General features: G+C 33.6%; 2 non-coding genes across 2 annotated transcripts; one reads left to right on the forward strand and one right to left on the reverse strand.

The window, feature by feature from the left end:
• Nucleotides 1-2,220: 2,220 nt before the first annotated feature.
• Nucleotides 2,221-2,300, forward strand: Trnal-uag. Its single transcript has one exon. It is a non-coding gene; the product is annotated as a tRNA-Leu (tRNA).
• A 1,875-nt stretch (nucleotides 2,301-4,175) lies between these two features.
• On the reverse strand, nucleotides 4,176-4,255 carry Trnal-uag. Its single transcript has one exon. It is a non-coding gene; the product is annotated as a tRNA-Leu (tRNA).
• Nucleotides 4,256-4,483: the final 228 nt, after the last annotated feature.

Raw genomic sequence — 4,483 nt, forward strand, 5'->3', positions numbered from 1 at the left:
AGAGCGATTCTCCCTTGTATATATTAGCTTGCCGCCTGGTGACTAATTATATAAAGTGAATAGCTCCTTCTCTTAATATAGGCTGCTTGCGCTAGTGACGGCCTAACTTAATAAAATAACCGCTTGCTTTGGTTGTAACGGTTAATCAAATACCTGGTGTTGTTACTAGGCCAATTCGGCTTATCTCTCACCCATCCCCTACAACTCTATTTTTAATAGGGAATTACCAAAATAAAATATAAGTGAGATATAACATAAGTTAAATATCTATATATATAAAAGAAAGTCTTGTTAGTTACACTATTTATAACTCAAGAACGGCTGAATCGATTTGACTGAAAATTAGTGGACAGGTAGCTTAGAACTAGGAAACGGACATAGAATAATTTTTACCCCGTTTTCTATTTTTTTTAGTCCGCGCGGACGGAGTCGCGGCTAAAAGCTAGTATAAATTATTCTAAAACCTAAAACTAAAAACCTTAAAAAAAATATATAAAAACTAAAATATGTCATTAAAAGGTGTCCCTTTAGACAAGGTTCCGAAGATACTGGCAGCGTTCGCCCTTTGAATGGCTGGTCTCGACGCCGAATGGGACAAATTCATATTCGGAACCTAGACCCCTGTATTTGCTAGCTTTAGCTTTTTCAGCCACTTCAGTAAAATATTATATTTATCTATTTTAACATTCGATATTTTCTAAAGAATATTAAAAAAAAATGTAAAAGGATTTGTATCCTTTATCGAACATAAGTGGTACTTTTAACAACTCCAAACAATCCTTGTGATACAATGTTGGTATTCCTTTGTACACACGAGGTCCTCAATACTCCAGTGTTTCATGAAGTTTGGACTAATTACCCGTAACTGAAGCCAGTTTTGGGAAACTCCACAGTATTGTTAAACTACATTGTTGGTCGAAGTTACCTTTGTATTATTATATCTAACAAATGAGACGTAATTAAAACCTAGTTCTAATAGCTAGACTCTAATTAAACTTATTGTTAACTAGCTGTTGACCGCGACTCTGGCTGCGCGATATTTAAAAAATACTTAATTAGTAGCCTATTTGTTCTTCCAGGCTATTTTCTACATCTATGCCAAATTTCAACGAGATCCATGGTTCTTTGAAGTTCTTGAAATACCTTGAGACAAACATCCATCCATCCAAGCATTCAAATTTATAATATTAGTAAGATTATTAAATAGGAATACCTATATTGGAATTATCTGAATATTTTGTATATAAAAAAATTTTGTGATCAGTCATATGTCATCGTTAAATTGTACAATTTCACTTTTTAATCTCACAAGCGATATATAACTGACGGAAAATTGTGAGCTAAACTTAACAAAGTTGTTATGTATATATTAGGTATTAATTTAAACATCAGTATGTATTTAATCGTCAGATTTAACAACAACAACAGTCTTTTCACAATATTTATTGCAATTAATTTCTTTTTGTTTCGTAGAAACATTTGTTAAGTAAATATCGGCCAAATGTTCCGGCATCTATTCAACAACTTTGGCTAACGGAAAACAAACTTAGAACAACAAAAAGTAATTTTATCTCATTATTCGAATCTCCAGTGACTGGTCAAGTGTTAAAAGCGAAAAAAACTTCATTAAAGAATTTAATCTTATAAATAAATTAACAAATATACAAATTACATCAGTACAATAAATTTAAGACTACTTAACATTTTGAAATGTGACTTCTAGGAATAAAATCTAATTCCACGCTATCGTAAAACCTATAAATAATCAAATACAAGTCTAGACAGAATATAAAAACAAAAAACCTACACAAATTCGCACTATTTATAGAAGATGGATCGTGGAGGATACCTCTAGACGTCTTTAAAAAGCATAATATAATGTTAAAAATAAACAGTTATCTTTGTATCTATGTTATTCTGTTAGCTTTCTCTGAAGACACATCTACATAAATCATATATTAGTCCCTCTCATTATCTTTGAAAAAATAGAGACCGCAAAATGTATATAATTTGTTATCTCACGAGTGGTTGATAGATGTAAGACTTTCCATCACATCTACATATTATGTATGATAACGTTATGTTTGTAAGAAGTATTTGTCATAAAATAATACTTAATAAGTATTTTTCATAACAAATATTACTTAATAAGTATTATTTTTACTAATAATACTTAGTAAGTTAGAGACATAATCTCAAAAATCAGCTACATGGACGACTGGCAGCGTGGCCGAGTGGTCTAAGGCGCTGGTTTTAGGCACCAGTCCGAAAGGGCGTGGGTTCGAATCCCACCGCTGTCAAAACTTTTTAAATGACAGTATGTATTTATAATTAATAATACGATTGAACGATATGGTATGGTAAACGCAACGCGTATAAAGTAATATGAAATTTTTTTGAAAAATCAAGTGGTTTTTTTTTGTTTTGCTGCTGAATTTTGAAAACTTATAGTCGCAGGATCAAAGTACAAGTAAAATAACTAACTTGACAATATTTTACATATATTTGTATGTATTTCAGAATCCTTACAAATGACAAAGGGCGCACAAGTGATGACAAAAGATCTCATTTAACGCTACAATGATGCCACCATTCCAAACAGAAGCCATCAAAATTGACATTAAAATCCTCTTACAGAAAATGCCCGAAATATTTTTACGCAACGATGATTAAAGTTTCACTATAAGATATCAATTTTTCATTTATACATAACTAGCTGTCGCCCCGACTCCGTCCGCGTGGAATTAAACCAAAAACTTAATAAGTAGCCTATGTGTCCTTCCAGACTACGTTCTACATCTGTGCCAAATTTCATCCAGATCCGTTGAACCGTTCCAGAGATACCTTCAAACAAACATTCATCTAAACTTTCGCATTCATAATATTAGAAAGATTAACAAAAGAGGATAGGGTAGAACTTGGCTGTCTCTTTAAAAGCATTAACGTGATAATGCAAATTCGTAATGTTCCTTCGCCACGTTTAAACTAAAATCCGTTGTCCGCACTACATGAAATCTGTACCCGAAAGCGGACCACGATCAGTCATTTCCAGTGGAAGCCGACCTTAAACGAAGCTCAAGTCCTCGCGGCTTACCGGCTTGATGTATGTCCGGTTCAAGCGAGCGTGCAAAGATGCGGCCGCTGGGGAAATTACCCGGTTGGTACGGGCCGCGGCCTGTCCGGATAATCCGTCCCTGTCCGGTCGCGGTGACGTCACACGTTACACTTACGTAACTTGTCCTCTCATTCCAGTCAAAATGACACAAGAGAAATAATCAAAAAACAATATACACTGAAATTATTAAGCTTTAAAGAAATAAATCTCATGCCTTAATCTATCTTCTCCAAATAATAATGCAGGCAATACACGTTAGGTTTTGCATGACTATTTTGACCTTAGAAGCAAGCCCTAGTGTGTGTTATAAAACTGTTCAATGGTCCTAGCACGAACATTTGTGTCAAACGCCTTCGTATCATCATCGCCAATAATGTAAAAATTAGCATGAGGTTTTAGTGTACTTTAAGCCCCGTTGCACTATTAACTAGCACGAAATTTTATCGATAATGGTACAATAGCGATTGTCACAATATTCATACTAGGCCCATAGTTATGTATACTAAGAGAATCAGTTATGTCTACAAGGTTATAACTGTTATGCAAAACCTATTCCCAGTTGCTTAAAATTGATAAACATTCATATATTTTCAGTTATTTGCTTCAGAAGATTGCATTACAATGTGATGTAAGGCGTCTGTCATCCAGCCAGTACCATGAATATACAGGTATTATGATAATGTAAGATCTGAATGAAATGAAAAGATCCGCACCACACGATACTCTAATCCATTTATATATTTGTCTTGCATTCCATTGTACAACTCGAATACAAATACAATATTACGTGAAAACGAATATATGAGTATTTTTATTTTCCTGTTTTTTAATCTTACTAATATTATGTATGGATGTTTGTTTGAAGGTTTCTCAGGAACTCAACGGATCTTAATAAAATTTGGCAGATATGTAAAACATAATTTTGAAGTCGCGAGCGACAAGCTAGTGAAAACATAGCAATGTGTTTTATTTTTGTTGAGTTTTTTGTAAAACAAAAGCATAAAAATTATAACTTAATTATCCTTTAAAAGTGATAATTGTTTTAATAATAAAATATAGTTGACAGCGGTGGGATTCGAACCCACGCCCTTTCGGACTGGTGCCTAAAACCAGCGCCTTAGACCACTCGGCCACGCTGCCTCGGAAACCTATAACTTTAAGGGACTTCTTGTGCCTGTATTGTTATTTTAGCCATAGGTTTAGTAATTGAGGTATAATAAATAAACTAAACAGTCTTCAAAAAAATGTTACTAATCGTTGGTTTCTAAGACCAAAATCCCTGTACAAAACCTACTGTTTTGTGTGTTGAATCAAAAATAATGATATAATGGTCTCAGAAACAAACGATAACGCAAACAACAACATAAT

The sequence above is a fragment of the Papilio machaon genome, chromosome 17, assembly GCF_912999745.1.
Source record: "Papilio machaon chromosome 17, ilPapMach1.1, whole genome shotgun sequence".
In the NCBI taxonomy this organism is placed as follows: Eukaryota; Metazoa; Arthropoda; class Insecta; order Lepidoptera; family Papilionidae; genus Papilio; species Papilio machaon.